Source organism: Podarcis pityusensis (assembly GCF_964106645.2).
Source record: "Podarcis pityusensis genome assembly, chromosome: 8".
In the NCBI taxonomy this organism is placed as follows: Eukaryota; Metazoa; Chordata; class Lepidosauria; order Squamata; family Lacertidae; genus Podarcis; species Podarcis pityusensis.
In genome coordinates, this window is record NC_138033.1 from 9,820,417 (window position 1) to 9,834,909 (window position 14,493).

Genomic DNA, 14,493 nt, shown 5'->3' on the forward strand with positions numbered 1-14,493 from the left:
CAGCCACAATGGCTGTGCTCTGTTTCCACAGCCAGAGGAAGCAAAGCTTCCAAATACCAGTGGAAATCGCAGGAGGGAAGGGTATCTCTTGGGTTCAGGTCAAGCTTGCAGATTTCCCACGGCCACCTGGGTGATCCCATATGAGAATAGGATGCTAGATTACATGGGCTGCAGGCCTGATCCAGCAGACTCTTTTTATGTTTTCGTGTAAACCCAGAACAGGGCTTTAACTGGCCGGGATTCTAGATCGTGTTTTATTATTATTATTATTTCTCTTACTCTCCAATCTTCAACCACTAGGTGGCACCTTAATTCTACGCTGCAGATTAGCAATTGCAGGGGGTTTGTACTGGCAGCTAGGAAGGTTGAATGGACTGTGATTCACACCACAGAGGGAATGCAAGCAGCCCGGTTTCTGCTCTCCCTTGGTGCCCCCACCGCACCCATCCCGCTGCAGTTTCAGGGACTGGACCTTTGGGGAAGGATGAGGGCAAAGCATTCTTCCAAGCTGGAATCCCCGGCCATGGGAGGGAACACACAAGAGGCTCCCCCAAGACCCAAGTCTAGTTCTAGGGATGGTATCTATTGATTAGAGAGGGCTGCATTGTTATTTATTATTCTATTACTTATTAGATTTATGCACCGTCCTCATTGCAAGATCTCAAGGCGGTTCACGAGATAAAACGCCAAGTGAAAGCACAAACAAAACAACGAAAGCAAAAAACGTTCAGGGCGACGTCATCCATCGCACAACTGCCCTGTGCAAAATCAGGCACATCGGCAGCATGAGAATCTCAGCCATCGTAGTTTTCAGCAAATATATATCTGCCGCTCCCATCCTGAATTGTTTGCGACGCAACAAATGGCTGCAAGCAATCAATATTTACCCGCCAAGTTTCTAGCCCTCAACACTCGGAAGCGTAGGGGTGAACCGCCGACGAAATCTCGGAAGGCGCAGATCAGGATTCCCGCTAGCCAGGTTGCCTTCCTTTCGCTGCGGTTAGCAAGGAGCGATATAAATTATGCAAAATAGAGATGTATGGAGGCGAATGAGCTCAGCGTGCATAATTCATACGGCCTGTAATGCGCAGCTTTTCTTCGGCACACAATTGATGTTTTAAGCATAAGGGTGAAGGCAGCCCTGAGAGGGGATGAATGCCGGGATTTTGCCTTTCATCTCTCCTCAGCGCTTTGAAGAGAGCGAGGCCTGATGGCTACAGTGTGTGAGTGTGAGTCTCTCTCCCTCCCTCCCTCCCTCCCTCCCTCCCTCTCTCTCTCTCTCTCTCTCTCTCTGTGTGTGTGTGTGTAGAGGTGCATGGGAAGTTTCTGGGTTACAGGCCCGTTATGAAAAAAAAAATAAAGAATGAGGTCCAGTGGTTAAGCTAAGGTCACTGACCTTTGTGGCCAGTAGGTGCGTTTACGATTTCAAGAGAGTGTTCAAACAACCCTTTGCGCTGTTCTCCCACCCGCCCAACCGCACATGCGTACACAAACACACTTTGCTTTTCTATAGAGTCTGGGTAAAAAGCATACCCTCCAACTTTTCTCCGATGAAAATAGGGGTGTCCATGCCTGTGGCGCTGTGGGTTAAACCACAGAGCCTAGGGCTTGCCGATCAGAAGGTCGGTGGTTCGAATCCCTGTGACTGGGTGAGGTCCCGTACCTCGGTCCCTGCTCCTGCCAACCTAGCAGTTTGAAAGCACCTCAAAGTGCAAGTAGATAAATAGGTACCGCTCCGCCGGGAAGGTAAACCGTATTTCCATGCACTGCTCTGTTTCGCCAGAAGCGGCTTAGTCATGCTGGCCACATGACCCGGAAACTGTACGCCGGCTCCCTCAGCCAGTAAAGTGAGATGAGCGCAGCAACCCCAGAGTCGGTCATGACTGGACCTAATGGTCAGGGGTCCCTTTACCTTTACCTTTATGCCTGAAAGCATGGACAGTCACTGCCAGTCAGGGCAGACAATACTGACTGAGATGGGTAAAAAAAGTAAAGGACCCCTGGACGGTTAAGTCCAGTCAAAGGCGACTATGGGGTTGCGGTGCTCATCTCGCTTTCAGGCCAAGGGAGCCGGTGTTTGTCCACAGACAGCATTTCCGGGTCATGTGGCCAGCATGACTAAACCGCTTCTGGCGCAACGGGACACCGTGACGGAAACCAGAGCACGCGGAAACGCCGTATAATAATAATAATAATAATAATAATAATAATAATATCTTTATTGTCATTGCCCCCTTCGGGGACAACGAAATTACTACCTTCCTGCTGCAGTGGTACCTATTTATCTACTTGCACTGGCGTGCTTTCAGACTGCTAGGTTTGAAGGAGCTGGGACAGAGCAACGGGAGCTCACCCCATCTTGGAGATTCGAACCACTGACCTTCCGATCAGCAAGTCCAAGAGGCTCGGTGGTTTAGACAGCAGCGCCACCCGCGTCTGAGATGGGGCATTGGCCTGACTCACCATAGGTTATGTTCTTATGTGTTGGGTCTCTGCGACCGCACCTTTTTTACTGGCCTGCCAGGGAGAAATGAAGCAAATGAAGGCATGTGTGTTTGTGTGTGCTTGCATCACTTTTCCTTGCCAGGCAAAGCGCCCACTGCTCAATTTCCGCCTGCTTAAGAAGGCGACAACCCCTGTCGTTCGTCACTGCCGTCAGACGCTCTGGGGCTTTTCATGGCACAGGGCATCCCGGCTCTGCCCATCACATGCCAGAAGCTTGCGCAAGGCCCATCAGGAAAGGAAAGGCAGCAAAACACACATACACACCCTCAACCCACAGAGAAAGTGTGCTCCTGTCCCCTCCCTTGCAGTGGAAACTTCATCAGGACTAGAACGTTTGTCCTGGCTACCTGGGGCTCAATTTTTATGTATGTTTCTCTCCTTCTGGTTCAGACTTCGTGCATTCTCTCACTGAGCGGCCTTGCACAAAATCGGCGTCGGATCCCTTCTGCATTATGAGGATAATAACTACTACTTCACAGAGCTGTTAGAATAATGTACATAGGGATAATGAGACAACGCATGAGGAGCACTTTTAAATGAAATTAGAGTCGACAGCAGACTTAAAAAAAAAAAAAAAAAAGCCCTGACCCATCTTGCTGCTGTGCCTTTAATAGCATCCCAAAGTGCAGAAACCTGAAAGCAAAGCTTTTCACGGCAGGACGAACAGCAGAATCACTTCAAAAGCCAGCGGATCAAGTGGCACTCACAGGCGCAGGAGCAGAAGCAAGGGGAAAAGTTGGCAGTCTTCAGCACTAATTAAAGGAGGGGTGAGGAACCTCAGGTCCAGAAGTCAAATATGGCCCTGCAAACCTCTTTGCTTGGCTCTCAAAATACAGTGGTACCTCTGGTTAAGAACGTAATTCGTTCTGGAGGTCCGTTCTTAACCTGAAACTGTTCTTAACCTGAGGTACCACTTTAGCTAATGGGGCCTCCCGTTGCCGCCCTGCCACCACCGCACAATTTTTGTTCTCATCCTGAAGCAAAGTTCTTAACCCAAGGTACTATTTCTGGGTTAGCGGAGTCTGTAACCTGAAACGTCTGTAACCTGAGGTACCACTGTACTCCCTAGGCCAGGCATGTCCAAAATCCGTTTTGGGGGCCTAATCCAGCCCCCATGGCAGTATCTGTCCTGGGATAAAATCCTAAGAAAAAGCACAACAACCTTGGTTGGCCCTCACACATGTTCACTTCATCAAATCTGGCCGTCTTTGAAAAATATTTGGACATCCCCAGGCCAAACTCCTCAGGGCCCTGCCCCACATTTCCCTCCAGTGCTTTTGTCTGCTTGGGATGTATAGAATCACAGAATCGTAGAATTGTAGAGTTGGAAGGGACCCTGAGGGTCATCTAGTCCAACCTCTTGCAATGCAGGAATTTGCAGCTGTCCCATGCGGGGATCGAACCTGCAACCTTGGCGTTATTAGCGCCATGCTCTAACCAACTGAGCTACCCAGGTATCTTTGGATGGCGATAAAGACTCTTCATTGCCTGGATGGAGAGAGGAATGCATGGTTGCATGCAGAAACCTCTTGTCATCAGGTCAAGACTCTTCTATCTGGCTTTCTTCAGAAGGAAGGGTAGGATATAAATGGACGAAATAGCAATGATAATCTTCTGGAATGTGTCCCCCAGGAGGCTAATGTGGCTCTCAGGCAGAAAAGGCTTCCCCACCCTTGATACTGTATATTATTGTTGTTATTATTATATATTTATTTCCACCCCACCATTTTCCCTGCCAGGAAGAAGAAGAAGAAGAAGAGTTTGGATTTGATATCCCGCCTTTCACTCCCTTTAAGGAGTCTCAAAGCGGCTCACATTCTCCTTTCCCTTCCTCCCCCACAACAAACACTCTGTGAGGTGAGTGGGGCTGAGAGACTTCAAAGAAGTGTGACTGGCCCAAGGTCACCCAGCAGCTGCATGTGGAGGAGCGGAGACACGAACCCGGTTCCCCAGATTACGAGACTACCGCTCTTAACCACTACACCACACTGGCTCAGGAACATAAGGCAGCCTGCAGATTTTTAAAAAAATCTCATTCCTTCTAGACCTGGGCTGGGGAACCTTTGCCCTTCCAGGCACGGCTGGACTCCAACTCCCATCAGCTCCAACCGACAGCTGAGGCTTATGGGAGTTGTAGTTCCGCAACAGCTGGAGAGTCGCAGGCTTCTCTGCCCCCGCCGTCCCAGATCCAGGGCAACTGCGGCCAACTCCTTCCTTCCCAGCAAAGGCCATCTGTCGCCTTCCCTTCGTGTCGGGAGGCAAAAGCACCAGAGGTGCGAGATTGAGAGGTGAAAGGCAGACCTCCGCGTGCCATCTTTTCGCTGCCAGCTTGGCGTGTTCATCCACTAACTGATCCCCTCCTCGGCTCTCCTGGGACGACCCATAATTACCCACAGCCCCATCCATTATGCATGGGCCAGCTTGGAGCAAGTGCCGGCGCGTGGATTTCTCTCGCGGCAGCTCGAAATTACTATTTTCAAGCTGAGGAGCAGGTTTCCAAAGGAATCCTTTCGACGCCAGCCCTGCTGGCAAGGAGCTGGGGGCAGCCAAGGCTGCCCAAATCCAGGAGGGGAAGGAGAGAATCTGCAACTTCCTGGCGCGGGTACAAAGAGGAGGAAGCGAGCCTGCAAGATCGGGGTTGCCCTCCCTCCCTTGGAGCAGGCTTGGTCAACCTGGCACCCTCCTGATGTTTAGGAGGGCAGCTTCGAAACATCTGGGGGGCGCTGGGTTCGCCAAGGCTGTGTTTTAAGAGTGAGGGGAGGAAGCGAGAAAACGGAGGAGAGAGAAGACGTGGGAAGATGGTGAAAAGGAGGAAATGTTTTCTCTTACTCGGGGAGGCTTAAAAGATTAGACTGTTCCGAGCTTAGAAATGCCTATGACTGCGGGGGAATATGACAGCCACACATCCGGAATATGAAATCAGAGGATCACAAAAAGCAGAGAGAGAGAGAAGATGCAATTTGATCAAGCCCATTCATCCACTCCCACCCAGCCAAAAGAATCTGTCACAGACGTCTTGGCCACAGCCCGGCCGTGCAGTGATAACAACAACAACAATTTATTATTTACACCCCGTCCATCTGGCTGGGTTTCCCCAGCTACTCTGGGCGGCTTCCAACAAAATATAAAAAATACAATAAAACATCAGACATTAAAAACTTCCCCAAACAGGGATGCCTTCAGATGTCTTCTAAAAGTCAGATACAGTGGTACCTCTGGTTGTGAACAGGATCCGTTCCAGACGCCCGTTCGCAATATGAGCAGAACGCAACCCGTGTCTACGCGTGCGCGGGTCACTATTTGCCGCTTCTGCGCATGCGCGTGATGTCATTTTGAGCGTCTGCGCATGAGCAATTGGCAAAACCCTGAAGTAACCCTTTCAGGTACAGTGGTACCTCAGGTTACAGACACTTCAGGTTACAGACTCCGTTAACCCAGAAATAGTACCTCGGGTTAAAACTTTGCTTCAGGATGAGAACAGAAATTGCGCGGTGGCAGCGGGAGGCCCCATTAGCTAAAGTGGTACCTCAGGTTAACAACACTTTCAGGTTAAGAACGGACCTCCAGAACGAATTAAGTTCTTAACCCGAGGTACTTCCAGGTCACCGCAGGACGCAATCTGAAAAGACGTAACCTGAACCAAACATAACAAGAAGTATGACTGTAGTTGTTTATTTCCTTGACATCTGACGGGAGGGTGTTCCACAGGGCAGGTGCCACCACCGAGAAGGCCCTCTGCCTGGTTCCCTGTAGCCTCACTTCTTGCAGTGAGGGAACCGCCAGAAGGCCCTCGGTACTGATCTCAGTGAACGATGGGGGTGGAGACACTCCTTTAGAGAGCTGGGCTGAGGGTTTCAAGGAACCACGAGGAACCTGGCCTGAGGTCCCCTAAAATGTGTCCAGAGGGACAATCAATGAAGGGCAGGTAGAGAGGAGCCTTGCCCTGCCTCTGCCCAGCCAGGCCAGAGATGGTCCGTCTTCTGTTGTTGGCACAACAGGAGGCCCGCAAGTCGTATGTCCACAGTAACTTGGAATATGAACAGCAGCAGAAAATTGGTAATATTTGAAATAGAAGAATATTTGAAATTAGAAGAATTCTGATTTATTAGAATGCAGTATATAAATGGGATTGGATGGGATTAGGAACAGCAGGAAAGGGCAGGAAGATGAAGAGAAATGTCTAACAAATTTGGAATCTGGAATTCATATGTAAAGATTAAGTTTAATGGGGAAAATTGACTTGCAAAAATAAATTTTAAAAATGGTATGTCCACAGGAAGTGCGCACAAGTGAAACTATCACCTGCCCTGACCAATGTGTAAGTGCGAAATTTTGGTGAACAACTGTGCAGTCATTTTTTAACCCTTTCTCCTCATCATCGCTCATCGTTTTTCAGAGAGTGCCCCGCCTATCTGACTGGCATCGCAAGGCACTATTAAAACAGGAAGAGCTGTGTTGGTTGCACAAGCTGTCACTCTTGCGGTAGGCATGGCATGCTGTTTCACCATCGTTTTCTGCCGGGCAGTTCCCCTCAGTGTCCCAGTCTGAAAAATGGGTCTGTGTTGCAGCGCTCAGTCAGCACAAAAACCTGGGACACTGGGCGTGCCCAAGTCATGCTGAGCACCTGTCAGGTATGAATCTGATGCCTGTGGGAAACCTGCAAACAGGACAACTCATCCCACCCTGCGGTTTCCAGTAACTGCTTCCAGCTGTGGCGGCAGAGCATGGCTAGCAGCCCCTGATGGTCTTATCCTGCACAAATTTGTCCAAGCCTCCTTTAAAGCTACCCAAGTTGGTGGTCATCAATGCTTCCTGTGGCAGAGAGTTCCACAGTTTTCACTATGCACCGCATGGAGGAGGACATCCTTTTATCCCTCTGGTATCTTCCACTGAATGTCCACGAGTTCTAGCGTTATGAGAGAGGGAGACAAACTTTCCCCCAATGCCTGGCATACTTTAATAGCCTTCTCTCATGTCACCTAACAACAACAACAATTTTTATTATTTATACCCTACCCTTCTTACTTGCCTTTTCTCTAAACCAAAAACTCCCTTTCCTCATACAGGAGTTGCTCTACAGCAGGGTTTCCCAAACTTGGGTCTCCAGCTGTTCTCGGACTACCATTCCCATTATCCATGGCCACTGGTCCTGCTAGCTAGGGATGATGGGAGTTGTAGTCCTAAAACAGCTAGAGAGCCAAAGTTTGGGAAACACTGCTCTATGATATTCAGAGGCAAAGTGAATACAGTGGTACCTCAGGTTACAAACACCTCGGGTTACAAACTCTGCTAACCCGGAAATAGTACCTCGGGTGAAGAACTTTACCTCAGGATGAGAAGAGAAATCGTGCGCCAGCGGCAGCAGGAGGCCCCATTAGCTAAAGCGGTGCTTCAGGTTAAGAACGGTTTCAGGTTAAGAACGGACCTCCGGAACGAATTAAGTTCGTAACCAGAGGTACCACCGTACTTAAAACTGATAATTTGTCAGCTACTCTGGGAAATCTTTGGTGCGGTGGAAGGGTTGCAGAAGGAGATAAAGACCTCCAGATCTTCCTAGCGATTCAAGTAGCTGTCTCTGTTTGTGGACCCCAGCTGGGCACGGATGCCAACCATTTTCACCATCCTGGGAGTGAGCAGTGAGGTTCAGGGATTTTATACATCTCCTATTGCATTGCAGGACGAAGTTTGGGGCAGCCAGTTCTTTCCAGGACAGATCCTTGGTAAGCTGCGGTTCAGACAGTCTTGCGTCGGAGCCGAAAGCAGGAGAGAAGGCCCTAGTTTTACCAGCCAAGCAGGTACCGCTGGGGAGGATCATCCCCCTTATCAGATATTGATATATACAAACAGAGGAAACAGATGCTGAAATTGTTCCAAAGGCACAGTCAGAAGGACCTGTCTGGCGAGCTTGCTCATTATATGATGATGCAGGGCAGAGGTAAGGGAAAGGATGAGTGAGTCAGGGCTGAGCTGTGATTTTGAAACGGTCACCCAGGAGGGGGCAGGGAGGGTAGCCTGCATGAGAGTGAAACTTAGCCATTCACGGAAGGAGAGTGGTTTTGAGAGAAGAGATGTGGGAGGGAGAACGCAGGCGATTTTTCTTTCTAGCTGAGCATGGGAGGTTTCAAATTCCAGAGGGATGACGGCACATCTGAGCCACTCGGTTCCAGCTCATGCCCCCACCACCCCGCCGCCAACAAAGACCCGGGCATCAGCCCACACCTCACAAAAGCCTGTTGGAAGAGTCACCCTCCCGTTCTCACTCTCTCCCTGCCCCCACTTTCTCCCAGGCTCTCTCATGCTCCAAATTGCTGGGAACAAAAGTTTTATCTTATCTCTGTTCCACCCGCCCCCATGCAAAGTCCGGTTTCGCTCTCAGCCGCCCCTGCTCTCTGCAGAGAAAGTCTAGTGCCATGTGCCCATCCCGACTGAAGGCCAGAGTTTAGCCTCAGTGCCTTAGGGCAGCCACGTCCAACAGGTAGATCGTGATCTACCGGTAGATCACTGACTCCCCCCAAAAAGCTCAACAACTTTGACCTGAAGCCCCCCAAAACGGGGTTTTCCTCCTCCCTAAAACAAGCTCAACAACTTTGACCCGAACTCCCCAAAAGGGGGTAGATCACTGCCAGTTTTTAACTCTGTGAGTAGACTGCAGTCTCTTGGGAGTTGGCCACCCCTGCCTTAGAGGAAGCCCAGAGAGACCTGGAACCAGGAATCGCAGGCGCGAGTCCGTTCCGCCATGGTTAATTAAATTGCAGGGTGGATAAGCACCACCTTTTCAGATCTACATGCCAGTTTTGTTGTGCTCCCCCCCCCCCGTAGGATTCCTGTGTCATTGGCAGCTGCACAAGCGGAAATTCAACAGGGAAGGTTTTTTGCAGCCCCACAGGTGTAGCACTGCAGGAGAGTGCCCCCACACCATAGATTTCCGGCGGTTGAGAGGCTGTTAAGGCCACCTGCCCAATGCATGGCATTGCTCTTAGTGGTGGCCTTTTCAGGAGAAAAGCACAGGGGCCACGGGGAAGGGATGTGGCAGAGGTCTCCCAGTGCGGATGGTGTCAAGAAAAGAGGAGAAGCTAGAGCAGTGGTTCTCAAAGGGTGCGGCATACCACGCTGTGGTGGGCCGGAGAGGATGGCAAGTGTGGCGGGGAGATTCAAGGACAATCAAGGGAATAGTTCTGAGAGTGATTTCTGTTCTTACGCAGCTGCTTTGTTTTATACTATCTGCACGCCCCATGATCATATTATGAAGTAGTTGTGTTCTGTGTTCCCATTCAAGCACTGGAATCACAGATTTGTAGAGTTGGAAGGGACCACAAGGAACCGGAATCTTTCAACCAACGCAGCGCTCGAACCCACAACCCTGGGATTACATGTCTCATGCTCAACCAGCTGAGCTATCCAGCTTGTGGGGAGGGGAAATAAACTTGGCTAGATGCCACAAAGTAAGTGGTAACGCCTTAACCATATGCGTGTTGTACAGGTCACTAGTACCTCTTCCATCCATATCAAGGGGAGAGCTAACCTTCGCACTTTTCTTTTTATTTTCCAATGCATTCCTTACCAATAAAATTTTTTGGGGAGTGGAGTGAGCAAATTTTCATTCTGAAAGTGTGGCCCAGAGAAAAACAGTTTGAGAACCCATGAGCTAGAGCCTAAGACGAGCGGTGCAGGATCAGGCCAACGGCCCATCTGGTGCAGAATCCTGTTCTCCTAGCGGCCAACCAGATATCCGTGGGAAGCACACAACAGGACCCGGGCATAAGAGCAACTCTCCGCTCCTGTGGTTTCCAGAAACTGGCATTCAGGAGCAAACTGAGTCCGAACACCACAGAGGCAGAGCGCAGCAATAGTGGTTAGCAGCCACTGACAGCCTTAACCCTGGTGAATTTGTCTAAGACCCTTTTAAAGGCCTCAGAGTTGACCCTCACTGCCACCTGGGGGAGCAAACTCCACCGCTGCTCTATGTAAACAGCCCCGCTGGCCTGACTCTGTTTTCCCAGCTCTCCTTATTACGTTTTGCAAGCTCGTTTCCACTGGTATAAACCAAAAAGAAGAAAAGGAAAAGAGGTGGGGGAAAGGCAAGAACACAACCCGAACAGAGGAGCTAGCCATCTGGGCTGAGCTGTTGTTTGGGTCACCGGCCGCACCCTTTCTGGGTACACTTTGCTCTTTAAATAAAATCCCTCTCAGCTGCATTTCCTTAACAGGAAGGGCTCCCTGAGTATCAACCCCACCCTTGGGAATCTCTCCGCTGGTGTTTACATGAAACTAGACAAAAGAGGAGACTTAGCCGCACTTTCAGTCTCAGAGGAGCAGAGTTCCTCTTACTTCCCCAGAGTCGGTGCCCGCATCCCTAGAAGGTTGGCTGAAGGGCGCCGGAGTAGAATAATAGCTCAAGGGAACCTGAATTTTGAGAGCCGGGAAGGCGAGGTTTAAAAGCCTTTGCCTGACCTCGGGAAAGGCATTTTGAAAGCCTCAGGCTGCTCATTTGCAATATGGTAATACGTACCGCCCTGCCCCACAAGCTACTGTAAGGAGGACTGAGACAATATATATGCATACTGTTTCTCTCATCATCATGATTATCCCTGCATTCCTCCTCCTCCTTGACTGAAGTCCTGTGCCTGTAATAACTGTGCCTCAAGCCAGGAGCAGGGCAGAGGTAAGAATAATAGAATCAGAGAATTGTAGAGTTGGAAGGGACCCAGAGTATAATCTAGTCCAACCCCCTGCGATGCAGGAATATGCCGCTGTCCCATGCGGGGATCAAACCTGCAACCTTGGCATTATCAGCATCATGCTCTAAGTAAGTGAGCTATCCTGCGTTTTCTCCATCAGATACCTGCAGGAAACCTGGAAACAGGACCCGGGCACAAGAGGGCTCTCCTCTCCTGCTGTTTCCAGCCTCTGGTACAGTGGTACCTCGGGTTAAGTACTTAATTCGTTCCGGAGGTCCGTTCTTAACCTGAAACTGTTCTTAACCTGGAGCACCACTTTAGCTAATGGGGCCTCCTGCTGCCGCCGCGCCGCTGGAGCCCAATTTCTGTTCTTATCCTGAAGCAAAGTTCTTAACCTGAAGCACTATTTCTGGGTTAGCGGAGTGTGTAACATGAAGCGTATGTAACCCGAGGTACCACTGTACTCAGAAATATATCTATGCAGAGCAGGAGACGACACTGACATCACACATAGCAGGATTTATCGATGGAACAAGCTGCAAAGGATCTTGATCTGAAGCCAAGGCATCCATGGAAACTTTCCCACGAAATATGTAACCTGCAGCCTTCTGGATGTTGCCGCAGATAAGGTTTCCATCACCCTAAACCTTCAGCCATGCTGGCTGCGGGTGACGGGAGCTGACAGCCAACAACATCTCAAGGGTCAGCTACCCCGGTGTGGTATAGGAGGGTATGCTGACTGGCCAGAAAAATAATAACTGCCTAGGCCACAGCAGTGTTCAGAAAACGGGCAAAGCTTTTTACAAGGAGATAAAGCGTCGGCACTGCTTATGGCTTCATGCACAGTTGCCGTCAAAGGCACAGCAGCAGTGGCTGCTACGAAAGTTGGCAATACTAGGTGTTCATCTTCCCTCCTCTGCTGGCGACTTTTCTCAATATAGTGGTACCTCAGGTTAGGAACTTAATTTGTTCTGGAGGTCTGTTCTTAACCTGAAACTGTTCTTAACCTGAGGTACCACTTTAGCTAATGGGGCCTCCTGCTGCCACCACTGCACGATTTCTGTACTCATCCTGAAGCAAAGTTCTTAACCCGAGATACTATTTCTGGGTTAGCAGAGTCTATAAGCTGAAGTGTCTGTAACCTGAGGTACCACTGTACTGCTGTTCCCAGCCAGGAGGGAACAAAGGTTGGGAACAGAAACTCTGCCAACCCAAAGGAACCTAACCTATCCTCCAGCTGAGTTTTATTGCAATGGGGGAAGAAGCAACGATGTCGCTGATCATCTCGACTGCTAGCTCTGCTGGCTGGGTGTTGATGGGAGCCCAGCAGCGCCCAAAGAGCCACTGGATTTCCAACCCCTGTTTTAGAGACTGTGGGAAAAGGCTACCACCAACTTTAACACCATTACTATTATTATTATTTGAACACTAGTCCCAGTACCAATTTTAGATTCCCCCTCAGGGCCCCCTCAGGCCTGACTTGTGCAACAAGAAAACCAATAGCACATTTGCAAAGCTAAGCAGGGTCTGGTCTGGTTTCAAACTGGATGGGGGACTGTGTGTTCTTGCATTGCAGGGAGTTGGCCCTCATGACCCCTTCGAAATCTACAATTCTATGATAGGCCTAACCACGTTTTATAAATTTTTTAACTCTGCACTCACAGCCTGCTTCATGGGAGTGTCTCTGAGCATGTGCAGAGAGTCTTTCTACAAAATAACCACCTGCTATGTTCTGGGCTTCTAGGTACCTCTCATTCTTACAGATGAAACACTGGTTCTAGTACGTTTCATTTCGTAACCAAAGCCCGGTCACCATCTCCTCTTGTGTCAACTGAGCCCTTTGTTTGTACATTCTTTTCAGGTGAAGGAAGTAAAACTTTAACTTCAAGCTGTCCTTTCTGCCACTTGCACAAATGTTCTGTCACTTATCTCTCTCTGCCAGAAAACATCCAACACAGCTGAATGTTGTAATATTCAGAAGAGACAAAGTATTTTTTCCACACAGTGCATAGCTGGGCTGTGGAACTCACTCCCACAAGAGGTAGCATTGCCTGATAACATGGGTGTTTGTTTTTTTTAAAAAAGGGTTTGTCAAATCTGTGGGGGCTAAAGGCTCTCAATGGCTACTGCCAAAGTTTAGTGCTGCCGACTGGAATTAATGGCAAGGGAGCTGGCCCTGTTTGCTTCTTTTAAAATGCAGGTGAAATCTGCACCCAGCTGTAGGGTATTCAGTCCACAAAAGGACAAGCAGCCCAGACATACAACGGGTCAGTTTCAGTTCCCTGTGTGGAATTTTTCCTACAATATCTGATAAGTTGCCAGGTTCTGTGACCGCACAAGGTTAATTATACCCTGCTATCTTGAGTCGTCTATTAATATCCCAAAACACAGCTATAAGGAAAACTGCCTGATTTCTCGTAAGAGGGCTGAGCATTAGCAGCGAATCGGAGCTGTACAAAGTTAGGCACGCCCTCAAATTCCAATGGGTCTACTCAGAACATTGGATACAATGCCCTGCGCCTCTGCATGTTTTTAAACTTCCCATAGATGGTAGATCTAGGTAGTTGAGATTCCTGCATTGCAGGGGGTCCCTTCCAACTCTATGATTCTATAATGGATCTATTTGGATCTACTGACATCAGGCAGCCGCCATAACTGTACTCTTTTTGACACCTGTTTAAAACATACATTATTTGCTTAGGGAAGCTCATCCAAACATGTAGAAGTTACGTGTGTGTTATTTCTTTTCAGAGGCTGTTGATTTTAGTCATCTTTTGAAAAGTTGCAATTACCTGTATTAAATCAAACATTTTAATATTTTATTTCATATTTTTTTAAACCACTTTGCTGTTTCCTTTCCTCTTTTTTTCCCTTGGAAAGAAAATATTAAACTGGTTTTGTGAATAGGCTTAGAGGTTTTCCTAGAAACAATTTGCGTATACATTTTGTTAAATAAATAAAAATAAGTATTTCCCAGGAAGCAGGGTTGGGCAGAGAGAAAACAGAGCATTTCATTAATTTCGATTCAGGTAATATCAGGACAGAGGTTTTACTGGCATATACTTTTCCAGGTACATCTATTAGAACAAATTAAGCAACTTTAACTGACACTCCCACCTGCATTTTAGGAACTGTAATCTAGCAAGTGTGCGGCAAATTCTTCATTGAAAGCAGAGGCTGTGGAACCAGAGGTCCACTCACTCTTTTGTTTTGGATTATTATTTATATTGGTTTTTATACTTTCGAGGCAAAAAATCCCCACAAAGCGGCTTACAATATAGCTAAAGCTAGTCTGATTACAAATTTAAAC

At 48.7% G+C, this 14,493-nt stretch overlaps 1 protein-coding gene across 2 annotated transcripts in view; it reads right to left on the reverse strand.

The window, feature by feature from the left end:
• The window catches only part of NECTIN2 (nectin cell adhesion molecule 2), a 91,794-nt gene that overhangs the window by 11,584 nt on the left and 65,717 nt on the right, over positions 1–14,493 (reverse strand). The gene's annotated exons all lie outside the window — the stretch shown is intronic.